The sequence below is a fragment of the Fukomys damarensis genome, unplaced genomic scaffold, assembly GCF_012274545.1.
Source record: "Fukomys damarensis isolate Sample0158 unplaced genomic scaffold, DMR_v1.0_HiC HiC_scaffold_17, whole genome shotgun sequence".
NCBI lineage: Eukaryota > Metazoa > Chordata > Mammalia > Rodentia > Bathyergidae > Fukomys > Fukomys damarensis.
Window position 1 is genome coordinate 29602109 of NW_022900929.1, and position 15117 is coordinate 29617225.

At 38.5% G+C, this 15117-nt stretch overlaps 2 long non-coding RNA genes across 3 annotated transcripts in view; both read left to right on the forward strand.

The window, feature by feature from the left end:
• The window catches only part of LOC104862694, a 21332-nt gene extending 6576 nt beyond the window's left edge, over window positions 1-14756 (forward strand). The window contains exons 2-4 of the long non-coding RNA XR_780401.2: window positions 10657-10777; window positions 10904-11018; window positions 11930-14756. This is a non-coding gene — a long non-coding RNA (uncharacterized LOC104862694). The remainder of the gene's footprint in view (window positions 1-10656; window positions 10778-10903; window positions 11019-11929) is intronic.
• LOC104862695 overlaps window positions 1-15117 on the forward strand; it is a 61673-nt gene that overhangs the window by 7211 nt on the left and 39345 nt on the right. The window lies entirely within an intron of this gene.

Consider the following 15117-nt stretch of genomic DNA (forward strand, 5'->3'; position numbering starts at 1 on the left):
TGTTTTGAGTTCTTTATATATCCTTGATAATAGTCCTTTGTCTGAGGTACAGCTGGTAAAAATTTTTTCCCACATTGTAGATTGTCTCTTAGTTCTGCTGATGGTTTCTTTTGAAGTACAGAAGCTTTTTAGTAAGATGAGATCCCAGTTGTTGATTCTATCTGCTAGTTCCCGTGCTACTGAGGATTTGTTCATAAAGTGTTTTCCTATGCCAATGTCTTCCAGAGTTCTGCCTAACTTACTTTTCAGCAAGTTGAATGTTTCTGTTTTAATATTTAGGTCTTTAATCCATTTGGATTTTAATTTATTGCAAAATAAGGGTCTAATTTTAATCTGTGGCAGGTTGACATCCAGTTTTTCCAACACCATTTATTAAAGAGGCTATCTTTCCTCCACTGAGGATGGTCAGCTCCTTTGTCAAAGATGAGGTAGCTGAGTACATCTGAGTTTGTTTTTGTGTCTTCCAGTCTGTTCCACTTATCCTCAGGCCTATTTCTTTGCCAGTACCATGCTGTTTTTATCACAGTGGCTTTGTAGTGTAGTTTCAAATTGGGAATTGTTACACCTGGTGCCATGTGTCTGTTGCCTAAAATGGCTTTTGCTATTCTAGGTCTCTTATGGTTCCAAATGAATTTTTGGATTCTTTTTTCAAGTTCTGTGAAATATAGTGTTGGATTTTCAATTGTCATTGCATTGAATGTATATAGAAGTTTTGGTAGTATGGCCATTTTCACTATGTTGATTCTTCCTACCCAGGAGCAGGGGATATCTTTCCATTTTTTTATATCCTCTTCAATTTCTTTTTTCAGAGTGCTATAGTTTTCAGTGTAGAGATCTTTTGCTTCTTTTGTTAGATTGATTCCTAGATACTTCATTTTTTTGGATGCTATTGTAAAAGGAACTTTTTCCCTTATTTCTCTCTCTGTGAGTCTGTTATTTGTGTATAAGAAGGCTATTGATTTTTGGGTGTTCACCTTGTATCCAGATACTCTACTGAATCTGTCAATTAAGTCTAGAAGTCTTTTGGTGGAGTTTTTTGGGTCTTCAATGTAGAGTATCATATCATCAACAAATAATGACAGTTTAACTTCTTCCTTTCCTATCTTTATTGCTTTAATTTCTTTCTCTTGTCTAATTGCAGTGGCTAATGTTTCCAGAACTATATTGAAGAGGAGGGGTGATAATGGGCATGCTTGTCTTGTTCCTGATTTTAACATGAAGGTTTTCAGTTTTTGACCATTTAATATGATGTTGGCTGTTGGTTTTTCATAGATAGCCTTTATTAAATTGAGGTATAGACCATCTATTCCAATTTTTTGCAGGGTTTTTATCATGAATGGGTGTTGAATATTATCAAATGCTTTTTCTGCTTCTATTGAGAGGATCATATGGTTCTTGTCCTTGACTTTGTTAATATAATGTATTACATTTATTGACTTTCATATGTTGAACCACCCTTGCATCTCTGGAATAAATCTGACTTGGTCAGGATGGATGATCTTCTTAATAATCCTCTGTATTCTGTTTGCTAGTATCTTATTAAGGATTTTTGCATCTATATTCATTAAGGAGATTGGTCTGTAGTACTCCTTTTTAGTTGTATCTTTCCCTGGTTTGGGAATCAAAGTGATACTTGCTTCCAGGAATGAATTCAGAAGTATTGCTTCCCTTTCAATTTATTGAAAAGTTTGAAGAGTAATGACAATAGTTCTTCTCTAAATGTCTTGTAAAATTCAGCAGTGAATCCACCAGGGTCTGGGCTTCTCTTTGTTGATAAATTTTTATTTATATTTTCAATTTCACTGACTGTAATTGGGGTGTTTAAAATGTTTGTATCTTCTTTGTTCAACTTTGGTAATTTGTAAGTATCTAAAAATCTGTCCATTTCTTCTGTGTTTTCCATTTTATTGGAGTACAGGTTCCCAAAGTAGGTATTCATGATCCTCCGGATTTCTTTTGGATGTGTTGTGACTTCACCTTTTTCCTTCTTGATTGCATGGACATGAGCCTTTTCTTTCCTTTTTTTGATAAGATTAGCTAAGGGTTTGTCAATTATATTTATTCTTTCAAAAAGCCAGCTCTTTGTTTCATTTATTTTTTGTACCATTTTCTTAATGTCAATTGCATTGATTTCTGCTTGGATCTTTATGATTTCCTTTCTTGTTCGAGCTTTGGGTTTTTCTTGCTCTTGTTTTTCTAGGAGTCTAGGTTTTATCATTAAGTTGTTTATTTGAGTCCGCTCTGTTTTCCTAATGTGGGCATTCAATGTTATGAATTTTGCCCATAGAATTGCTTTCATTGTGTCCCATAGATACCTGTATGTTGTATTGGCATTCTCATTTATTTGTAAAAACTATCTAATTTCTTCTTTAATTTCCTCTGTAATCCATTGATTGTTTAGGAGAGTGTTGTTCAGTTTCCATGTGCTTGTGAAGTTTCTACAGTTTCTTGTTCTATTGATCTCCAGTTAGATTGCACTATGATCTGATAATATACAGGGGATGACTTCAATTCTTTTGCATTTATTTAGACCTGTTCTGTGAGCCAATATGTGGTCTATCTTGGAGAATGATCCATGTGCAGCTAAAAAGAATATGTATATTGATATTTTTGGGGGTGCAATACTCTATAAACATCTATTAAGTCCATGTGTTCCAAAGCTTGGTTCAGTTCTATTATTTCTTTGTTGATTTTCTGCCTAAATGGTCTGTCAATTTGTGATAGTGGGGTGTTTAAATCCCCCACTAAAATTGTATTAGTGCTTATTTGGTTTTTCATGTTACTTAATATTTGTTTTATATAGTTGGGGGCATTTATATTTGGTGCATATATGTTTATGATTGTCAACTCTTCCTCTTGAATTGTTCCCTTTACAAGGATGTAGTGTCCTTCTTTGTCTCTCTTAATGAGTTTTGGTTTGAAATTTACTTTATCTAAGAATAAGATTGCTACCCCTGCTTTTTTCTGGGCTCCTGACGCATGGAGAATTGTTTTCCATCCTTTCACTTTCAGTCTGTGGGCTTCCTTTTGCACTAGGTGTGTTTCTTGTATACAACATATTGTTGGATTTTGCTTCTTAATCCATCCTGCCAGTCTATTTCTCTTGATTGGTGAATTGAGGCCATTAACATTGATGGTTATAATTGATATATTCTGACTTATTCTTGTCATGTTATTGTCCTTTTGTTGACTCTTTTTACTTTTTCTCCTGTCTCCTTTTAGTTTCTTGCCTTGCCTATTTGATTTCGTCTGTTGGGCCTCGTGTTATTGTGAACTTCATTGTCCTTTTCTAGGATATTGTTTAGAATTCTTTGTAGTGCTGGTTTGGTGTTCATGAAATTTCTCAGGTGCTCTTTGTCGTGGAAGTATCTTATATCCCCACATCTATTTTGAAAGAGAATTTTGCAGGATACATCAGTCTAGGTTGGAGGTTCTTTTCTTTTAGGACTTGTAATATCTCACTCCAGGCTCTCCTTGACCTAATGGTTTGTGTTGAAAAGTCTGCTGTGATTCTAATGGGCTTTCCTTTGCATGTGATTTGTTTCTTTTCTCTTACTGCTTGTAGTATTTTGTTCTTCTGTTGAATTTCTGGGATCTTGATTATTATATGTCTAGATGTAGATTTTTTTTGATCGTGGCTAGTTGGAGTTCTATATGCCTCACTTATCTGTATGTCTAATTCTTCCCTTCTGTTTGGGAAGTTTTCTGTAATTAATTCTATGAAGAGCTTTTTTAAGTCATTTGCATTTTCTCCTGCTTTTTCATGAATTCCTATCAGTCTTATGTTATTTTTCTTTGCATCATCTAGAAGTTGTTGGATTGATTTCTCATGATCCCTTACTGTTTTTGAGAGACCTCTTTTTTCATGGTCACTGACTGCAATCCTATCTTCTATATCTGAAATTCTATCTTTGCAATCTTTTATTCTGTTGTGTACACTTTCAATAGAGTTTTTAATCTCCTGGATATCTGTTTGAATCTGTTTTATGAATTCCATTTCTTTCCTCTGTTGGGTATTCATTGTTTCCATTTCTTTCTTATGCTGAGCCTTCATGGCTTCTATCATGGTCTTCAGCTCATCTATTTTTTTGTCAGTTTCTATTCTAGAGTCTCGAATCATGACTTCCATTTTGCTCATCATCTCTCTGGTTAACTGGGAAGTTATTTCTGATTTGAATTTTTCTAGAGGCTGATTGATCTGTTTTGTTACCTTCCATGATATGGGTCCAGGGTGTCCTGTTGGTTCACTATCAGACTTTTCATCCTTATTTGTCCTACTGTTTGCCATTGGTGAACTAGAAATCTGTCTTTGTGTCTTGCTTAAGTGTTTTCTCATTTTTATTTTTGTTGTTGGGTTGTCCTTCTTTAATTTCTGGGTATTACTTAAATCTTCCTGATATAGTTACGTTTTAGCTTTTGAGTTTCTAATGGCTCATAGACATCCTCATTTTCATAATATCAGAGAAAACAACTCTTTAAATCAATCACAACCCTTTTTCCCAATTGATACATTCAGCAGCCCAATAGGATCAGGCACAGCTTGCAAACTGACCACTTGTGGTAGTCATTAATGTATCACCTTTAACCCATGTGAATTAAATTAATATCAAGAAGCAGCCCAAAATACGTTTGCAGTGAATATGCTTTTCAATATAGCATCTTTACCAGTTAGGATGGGGGGGTTAGACTGAGTTAGGATGAGAGGAGTAGATAAGTGAAAGAACTGGAGAAGGTTTGAAGTGAATCCAGAGGATGTAGTATTACCTTACTATCTTTACAAAGCTATTAACTTCAGGGGGGATAGAGAGAGTGCAGGAATAAGGACAAGAATATATCCCCTTAACAATAACCAGCGCTTGCCTTCCCTTGAAGGTACAGAGCCATGAGTGAGGTAAAATGACTGGAGAAAAGAACATAAAGAGAACCCCCCCCAAAAAAAAGAAAAAATAATAAAAGAAGAAGTCTGAGTTAGGGCAGGAGCCAGAATAAAAAGGGAGATGAGGGATAATATGGTGGAGCAAGAGACTGAGTTGGCGAGAGAGGACAGAAAAAAGAAAGAAATTTTAGGGTGAAATGAGCAAAAGAAAAAAGAAAGAAAAAAAAGAATTTGAGGGTCCTCTTTCAGACTATGTCTCTGTTCTCATATTATTCCACATGTACAGCCATATGCAGAACCAAATCCCCTGGTCTTGGCTAGCCAATGGCAGTTCCCCACGACTGAGACTGAACCCAGTCCACAAGGCCTAACTTGAGTTTCGCAACTCCAGGGTTGAACTCCACTCAGTTCTATTACAGGTTTCCCCTGCCCTTTCTTTAAAGATGTTCAAAGTTCGGAGCTCAGAAAACTACCCTTCATGAGAACCTATGTCTCTGCAGAATTGGTCCAAGGACTGACCCAATCAGGAGGTTTGAGAATGGGTGGGTGGGTGAGCAGGTCTTGGGGGTGTTTCAAGGGCACCTGGGCAGCTACCTTCCTTACTGGGTCTGGTGGCGCACAGTCCAGGAGGTCACACACCTGCCGCGTGATCCCAGGCAGGCAAGTGGAGAGACCCCCTCCAGGGTTCTTGGGTCCTTACTGGGTCTGGTGGCACGTAGTCTAGGCGGTCGTGCACCCGCCGTGTGATCCCAGGCAGGCAAGTCCAAACAATCTTAATGAAGAATATTTACCATATACATTCATTTTCAAAATTTACTCAAAGACAACAGAAATGCATAAGCTAATAAGTAGTTAACAATTTAGTAACAAGTTAAAAACTGTAAAAATAGATGAAGCATCTGTTACAAATATATGAATTTTCTGTTTTACATTTTCAATAAATAGATAAAAGTACTATATTATGCCCACTCTTCTAGAAAATAGAAAAATATTCTCCTAATTGATTTTATGGAAATGTTATTAGTATGAAAGTAAGACGATATGTAAAACAAGGACAAAATAAGACATTGTTATTGTAGGTTTTATGAGTTTCACTTTTGAAAAACATGTAGTAAATTCCATAAACAATAATTTACATTTAAATGAGACATTGTTGACTTCTTGTTTTCTAAAAGTGATGAATCTGCTCAGTAACAGTAACTAATTAAACCACTTCTACAAAATAATCCCATCATGACAGCAATAAAATCTCTGAAAGACCATCTTATAAAATATGCCATAGTATAAAGAAAGCTATAAAACACATAAAAATAAATAATTCAATTTTTGAAATGTACAAAATGGGGAACATTATTTATTGATAGATAGAGATGTGAATAAAACTGTTTTTATACAAGATAATCTATACATCCAATGTGACTCTCATAAAAACAGATTTATTTTTGAAACTTGCCTAGCTGGGTTTAGGAGTCTTTATAAATATAATTTTGAAAAGATAAAGAAGTATGGAAATATTTCTCAATATCAAAGTTTTCTATAATGCTATGATGGAAATAATTTTTAATGAAAGTTAGACAAAAATCAGTGAAACAAGGGATAAAATAATAAAGTAACAAATGATGGTAGGACAATTTGTTAACCTTATATTAAAGACTCTATTATCTGAAATTTTTATATAAAAACATAACACAAAATAAACTATACTTTGGCTCTAAGAATTAAATGGAAAAATTAGAAAGCCTCAACATCACTCATGCTGTATGTGATAAGGAAAATAATTTTATAAAATTTATAAAATTTTTATAACATAAAAAGCCATAAAAGCAAAACTCTACATTTGAATACAATATATTGAAAGCTGTTTTGTTCTCTTAAATATACTGTATATAAAATTTGTTTGCAAAATATGTTTAAAGTATTTAAACATAATTCATTTGATGACAGAGGATCAGAACTTTTTATTTTCATATTATATATCAAATATTATTATTCATCATTTTTGTGTTATGACATGGTTCTGTATACATACAGACACATACACTGCAGTGTGACCAGTGAAAAATGAGAGAAACTATGAAGAATTAAGAAATTAGAAAAGGAGAAAAAAACAATACGTAGACTTGCAGCAGAGGCTGAGAAAACAGTACAAAGAATCAATCAACTGAAGAGTTGGTTCTTTGAAAGATCAAATAAAATTGACAAATCCTTAGCCAATCTTACCAAAAAAAGGAAAAAAACAAAAACAACAACAACAAAAAAAAAACCCACCACTCAACTCTATACAATTAGGAAAGAAAAAGGTGAGAGCACAACAGCCCCTGTAGAAATCCAATAAATAAGTCTGTTTATTACATTTATTGGACTAGCTTTTCTTTTCCTAGAAGCTTGAAGTTCAAAGTCAGGTTGTTTATTTGAGCCTACTCTCTTTTCTCTATGAGAATTAACCTATATAAATTTCCCTTGCAGGACTGCTTTCTGTGTGGCCCATAAGTTCTGGTGTGTTGTAGTGGCATTAATGTTTAATTGTATAAATTGATTTCTTCTTTAATTTCATCTGTGACCCATTGGTTGTTGAGGAGGGTTATTTAATTTCCTTGTGTTTATGAAGTTCTTGTGGTTTCCTGTGACACTCACTTCCAGTTTCATTGCCCTATGTTTATGAATAGCTATGAGACAGTGTTTTAATCACAGGCATATAGGAAAAAAATTAACAAAAATACGTAAATTTCTCATGACAACATGTGGTGAGCAGAGCTTAAACAGCAATCAGACACAGGACTAAGAATGAAGGCTTAAATTTCAAGTTCTTATGTTGAGTCTCACCAATGCTTAGGAAATTGATATCTTGTATTTGCAGTTTTGATAACAGAATGTGTTTTATGAAGATGAAAACTAACTCTCATATCCTGTCAAAGACCATATTCTTTCTCTCCTTTTTTAAGAGATCTTCATCACTCAGGTTATTATTTTGTGCTCCATGTTTTTGTAAAACATAAGTTTTGATACTCCAACTTCTTCTACTTTAAACATTATGAGAACTTTGTTTCTTTCCTCCTCTTCTTTCTCCTTCTCCTCCTCCTTCACCTGCTCCTCCTCCTCTTCCTTCTTCTCCTCCTCCTCCTCCTCCTTCTTTTCTTTTCCTTATTCTCTCTCTCTTCCCCCACTCTGTCCCTCTGTTCCTTGTGATAGAAGGGACATAGTGATGTAGACATAGATATAAATATAAATGGACATAGATACCTAGAAGGATCACTTCCTTTGTTACTAGAGACACATTTCCTAGAAAATTTATCCACGTTTTCATCAACTTTCTTCATACTACCTATCAGGTCCTAAAATAGATCAAAACTTCTAAAAAGGGTCAAAATAACAACAAATGAGGGTAAATGTGAACAGCAAAATAGAAAACCTGAAACCATTCAATCAGTAGTCAAGAATAGCAAGTCATATAGACAAAGCAGCTGTAAGTCATAATTACTAATTTTCAAGCTCTAACTCTAGCACAAATACTGAAATTTAACACATAATAAAGTCGAAGGATACAATTAAGAACACAGTTAAGATGTGTCAGGAGTTTGATTTTTGTTTTCCCATCATACGCTATAATACTACTGTCAGAAAACTTGGTGGAAGCATTTCCTTTTCCCCTCTGTGTGAACAGCAATGTGGCACAAAATGTACACCTGGATTTTTCTGCCCCATCTTTGAATTTGGTCACTGGAGCAGCATCTAGAGCTCAGGCAGAGATGGAAGAAGCTCCACCTTTAGTCATTCATGGCTCTGCTTGCCCATGTAATGGAATAAAGCTTTCAACCAGGAAGTTTAGAAGGACAGTGCAGAGCCATGCAGATGTCCCTGGTGAGGGGTGACAAAGCTCTCTTTGCCCACCTGGAACACAGGATTCCTGCAGAAGGGGCCCAGGAGCTAAGTAGGGAGAAAGCGGAAGCTTGTACCTCTTGAATGCTCCCTCTGTTGTACCAACCTCCGTGGAATTGAGGCAGTCTTCTCACTGCATCTTCCCTGGAGTGCAGAAGCTGAAAGAGCAGGAATCGGGAACACTTGGGAATCTTCAAGGCAGCAAAGTCGAGAGCCACGGAAATGTGAGCACTACTTCCCCTCATGTGCTGAGCTTTTGTGGGGACTCCTTGAAGTAAATGCGTGGAATAATCAGTAAGAACTGGATGCATCCTGTGTGAAAATCTGAATGGATCAGAAGGTTCTCATTCAGGAAAAGGTGTATCCCTGTATCATTCAGTGTTTTAATTTTTTGCAATTATTTACAAGGTAGATATCCCCTGTATGTATTTCTAGGGTAGATCTAATTCTCTGAGACCACAAGTTTAGGCTAGCTTGTATTTTTATGAATTATGTATTACCACAAAACATAAAAAGTGCCCACATTATTGTGGACCACGTGATGTTTCCATGCATGCAAATATGATGTGAAGTTCAAATCAGGTTAAATGTATTTATCTACTCACTTGTCATTTCTCTATAGTGAAAACATTCAAAATCTTTTCTTCTAGCCTTCTGGAGTGTATGTTTTGTTACTGTGTGCTGTAGTCACCTGGCTCTGCAGTAGCACATCAGAATCCTCACTGATTTCTAATCGTGACTTCATTCCAGTTGATGTAATTTTTCCCAGGCAAATCCCTACTCTCTGTGAACTTCAATTTTGCTGAATGGAGTCTCTGCTGATTTTGAATCTGGATTCCTCCACTCTTGTCTGATTGCCCTTGTCAGCCTTGCAATCTTTCACCCTATGCTTCGTCCATGCTATTTCTTTGACAGCCATACCTGGGTGGAAAAAAAAAACACAGTCTGTTTATCCATTTCTCCCATATGTGGCAGGCATGAGCCCTCCTGATGTTTTCCAAATGCTCTCCTCACCTGACACCATTGGCTAAGTGTCCATCTTCCTGGGTTCTCACCAAGTGCAGCAATTATTCCAGTGTCTTACTGAGGCTGTGGTATGCAGGGTTGTCAGTGACATCCAGTCTTTCACTGACAATCCTTATGATTGCTGCTTAGCTACTGACTAGCAAGCAAGCACTTGTTCTTAACAGACTGGGTCCAACCCTGCTGGAGAGGGACGAGGTAAGCATGGTCCCTGTGTTGTTGGGGGACCCATCTGATGAGGCTGGGCTGAGGCAATGTTTGGAATGTGAGTCATCTGTGATGTGACTGATCAGGGCTATTGGGCTGCCCACAGCCATGGAGAATCTGGGAATTACAGTTGAGAGGGGTATAATTACACAATACTGAGGTGGCCAGTCTTGATGTAATACATACCAAGAAGTCCCTGGGATTTCACACTGAAGGGATTTTAGCATTTATTCTATCTCATTAATCTGTGGCTTTTCATTGTCTTATTGGAGTTCTTTTATTTTTCCATGAATGACTTTAGTTACAATGAATTGAATACACAGGAAGTTAACATCTACTGAAGCTTTATATCCCAAGTTTTCATTTTCTGCAGATGTTCTATGATTAACATGCCATTGGCAAAAATACTGCCAACGTGTACCACTTGAACAAGAAGTATGCAGATGAAGCCTGTGTGTCTTCTTCATTTTAAATACCAATGTTTTTCATGAACACATAATTGAGACTCATTTCTATATAGGCATTATTGGCAAGAAAGCATTTCCAGAGTGGTAAAGTGAAGCCGGTTCCCCAGTGGTGCCAGGTGATTAAGGCAGAAAATCCATCAGTGATGTAAATCCAGCAGTAACGGACTTTGCTTCTCCCTCTGCCAAAGCTATCGTTCTCCTTTGAAGGTTCCCATGAGATAAGTGATCTCCTCTCTCCCAAAATCTGCACACGGATCCTTACATGGAGTCTGCCTCCAGCACAGCAGACCTCAGACGCATGAGGGACCCCTTCGTAGGAAGCAGTCACGTGAGTGGGTAAATTTAATGTGGGGCCTGCCCCTGTCCACCGTGGACAGCTCTTTCTCCACCTGTGTTGATACCTGAGGGTGAGGCTCTTTCACATCCCAGACCCTGAGGAGTGCTGGTCCTCTAGGTGCTCGGACGTCACCCTTCTGCCTGGATCACACTTGCCATCCTGTGGTTAGGAGGTGGATGGCTCTGCTCCAACAGAGGCCCCAGCTCCAACTCCCCAGCAGACTGGTGACAGGGTGAGGACCCAGGGGTGACAGCTGTGGGGCGCTAAAACCATCTTATCTCTGGGTAGTTTCCCCTCACATGAACACACTACTACTTGTTTAGCAGTTCATCACTTGGTATAGTTGTCTATAATTCTCGAGTGCTATAAACAAACTGCCCTGGTATTGTGCACAGAAATCTCCACGTAAACCTTATTGCTTTATTCCTCATTGCAGAGCGGTGTTTGTAAGTCTGGAAGTGGTTGTTCCACATTTTCATTCTCACTGTCTATTCAGGGGTTGGAATTTAAGATTTTCTAGTATGTTTGTAATAGTACCTGGCTGGGCTGTAGTTGATACAACCCTAATGACTCAGAACTTTCACATACGTTACTGTGCTCTCCCGACATCTTTATAACTTCATTGGTAAAGTATTGAATTCACTCTGCCCATTAAAAGTTTTTTTTTATTAAGTTTGAATTTTGATAATTTTAAAAACTAAACCTTTTTTTCTTTCTCTTTTTCCAAATATTGTTGAAATACTTGTGAGGGTACAGCGAAGTTATTTGTGGTCGTGTATATCAATAACGAAGAGGTCCATCCATGTGGACTGTGGTGGTGGACTTGGGAATAATTATTAGTTCTACAGGATCAGGGGAAATGAAAGACATCAATGAGTAGGCTTGAGGCACCTTGCAGAGCAAACACTTGGGGACATGTGGGCGCCGTGAGAGTCTTCCTTCTCCTCCCTGTACCCACGTATGGCAGAAGGGCTGGCTTAGGTCTGCAGGCTCCCTTTTACAAGGGCTCCTTCTCTTATCAGGGAGACACAGATATTCTGATGATAAACATTATTTTTTTACACTCTTTTGATTTAATTGGTTGTCATGCAGAGTAAATATTTCCTCTAAGAATAGGAAATCCTTGCTTTCCTGTCTCATCAGCTCTTAGGTTTTCTGGAGACTGCTTGTGGAAAAGGATGAAAGAGAAAGCAGAGCTTCAGGACCACATGCATGTTTAAAATGGAGCAGAAACCTCCTCTGCATGACAGGGAGACTTGTGCACAGATGCCTCCCAGATACTCCAGACCCTCACCGCCATCACCACACACACAGATGCCAAGGGCTGTATGACTGCACAGAACTTCCCACTGCCCTGCTGTGCAGGCCTCCTGGGCTTTCTTCTAACGAATGAAAATCGCTCTGGGGAGCTGGCAGAGGACACTGAAGAAGGACTTCAGCCACTTGCAGAATTGCCTGCTGTGAGGGCATAGAATTGTGGTTCTTAGGTGAGGCCCCAACAGCAGTGACCAGAACCACCTGAGAACATGCATTCCCCACCCCCAGCATTTGCTGAGCACAGGATTCTGGAGCCTGGACCCCAAATTAACAACTTAGGTTTGAGAACACTCACTTCAGCTGTGTCCCAGCACACGCCGGGCAGCACAGGTTAACAGCCCGGCCATCTGGGAAGTCCCTGAAGACACAGTGGAAGCTGGTCAGTGCATCTGGCTTTTGGCTTGGACAGGAGTGTCCCGCCTAGACTCTCAGGCTGCATGTGGTCTAGACAGCCAGCGATACAGCCCAAGGGACTATAAACTCCTAACACTATTATGTGATTTCTCAGTGTTCTGGTAAAGGCCACCGCAGTGACAAGAGAATGCTGTGTAACAGGGTCGAGTCCAGAGCCAGCTGCCTCCTGTGCCCTCTACAAGGTCACTCAAGGGCCCCCTGCATGTATCAGACGTTGCCACACATGTCATGGTGAGCAAACTGCTGTGATGGCCAGTGAGGGCTTCAGCCTGTAATCCCAGTGTTCTGGAAGGCTGAGGCAGAAGGGTCACAAATGTGAGCCCAGTGAGACACAGTAAGAACCTATATCAAAATGTAAAAATGGGCTTGGAGCACTGAGAGGAACCTCAGTGAGAAGGTCCTGGCTGCAATCCCCAGTACTGCAGAAAAAATAATATTTCAAACTACTTGCATGTATGTTGGCCGGTGAAGCAGACGTTTATTTTCACTGAGCAGACATGTAAACTTTCTTATTTACTTTTTGAATTGAGGCTTGTTGTGTTACTTAATAAAATACTCCAATGAGTTTAAATAAATTAATTGGAGCAACTTTGTTATAGAAGTACAAGAATGCAATAAATCACTTTTTGCTCATGATATGGTGGCATTATATATAATGTAGTATATCAAACCTATAAAATTAAATGGTTGCTCTTTATTAGTTATTGGAATATATATGGTTGCCATCTGACAGTGCCAAGCAAACCCTGACCACGTCTCATTACTTGCACCATGCAGATCACCTTCCCGGGCAGCTGTCCTGCTGGACCCTGGGCTTCTGCTCATGTCTCCAAATTTCAGCAGAGTGTACATCAGTGAACTTTCCCATGAAAGCGTGATTAGACAAGGCAATGATTTCCAGTGATGATCTCTCTGGGAATCCACAAGACCACAGGCATTTTCACAGTACCACTGGTCACATAAATGAAAAGTCGGCTATGTTATCCTTTTCATGCTATGTTACACTCTTTTCTAAACTGTTGTGGTAAAGTATACCCAAGGAGAGTCGTGCTCCTTGTATACAAGAACTATTTATAGGTTGTGTGTGTGGCCCAAGAGAATTCGTGGTCACTCCGGGTGGCTCAGCAAAGCCCATGGCTTGGTTCTTTCAGGCAGCTGTGACACAGTGCTCAGACTGTGAGAAACAGCGGGGGCTTCACCCTTACATTTCTGGAGGCTGGGGTGCTCAGCACTAGTGCACCATGGTGGGACTTGGGCGAGGGTGTGCTCTTCCCACCCTAGGAGGGACTTGTGAGCTCTGGGTCTCGCGTCTGTGAACATTGGTTCTACGAGGTGGGCAGGGCTCTTAGGAGCCACCCACCCCCCAAGGGTTCATCTCTTCCAACAATTACTCAGGGGAACAGGACTTTAACAAGGGAAGTTGCAGCCGAGTGGCCCTCCATTATATATAAATACCACATTTTCTTTATCCGCTTGTCTCTTCATGGGTATTCAGGCTGCTTGCAGGATTTATGTAATTGTCTGGGGCTGTGCTGTGATAAATAGTGGTGCACAAATATTGCTGTCCTATGAAAACTCAAGGTCTTTGGGGAATACACGAGCAGAGGGAGGCTGGGTCAAGACGATTATAAACTGTGTGAACTGCAAATTCATATTAATAAAATAAAATGAAATTAAAATAAAGTCTGCACATATTAATAGGGGAAATGTGAAGTTTTAGGGAGACATGACATTCGTGATGCATCATTATGGACTCGGTAACAGTGGCCCAATGAGAAGCGAGCTTGACTGAGGACTTCTTCTGAGAAAGTTTATGGTCAAACATCCCACAGATGTTCAGATATATTAAATTAACATTCCTTTTATCAAAATTCATCCTAGGGAAAATGATTGTCAGTGCTGTATCAAAGGCATGCAATGCCATTTACAGCAGTGCAATTCAGAACTACAGAAATAAGGAACAACATAAGCTAGGTACCTACAACCAAAACAAACAAAACAAAGACTCATCTGGCACAGCGAATCCCACTCACCACAGTGGTTGCCACATCCTTTCTCAGACAATTTTGAAGGTATGGATTTACATCTCATGCCAGGCTATCAAATAGCCATGCGCAAACCAGATCTATTTATACTTCATGCTCAAAGTTACATCCAGGCCTGTGTAGGGAGGGGAAGTGGAAGGAAGAAAAGAAAACATTCTAAAGTGTCAGTGGTAGTTATCTCTTAGAGAAGGAATTGGGCGATTTCTAAAATTTTGATAATTCCCAAAAGCTTATCTCTTAACTTACTTGTGATAATGGATCAGCTGTGTTATTGTCCTCATACACTTTTTACTATATTTACATCATTTCAGTTCATGTTATTCATTTCTTTGGTTTGTTTTAATGCCTTTATTCTTTTGCTAAGTAGAGTTGGAGTTTCTTGTTTAAAATCACGCTATTAATTTTTTTAGTATTAAATATCTTACGAGTGACATTTAGAAGAAAGAGAAATAATGAAACGGCAGTAATACGAAACATAGCTCTAGAGGAAATTAAAATATATATTCATAAAGGAGGAAAGAGAATCAATATTTACAGTGGAAAACTGAATCATAA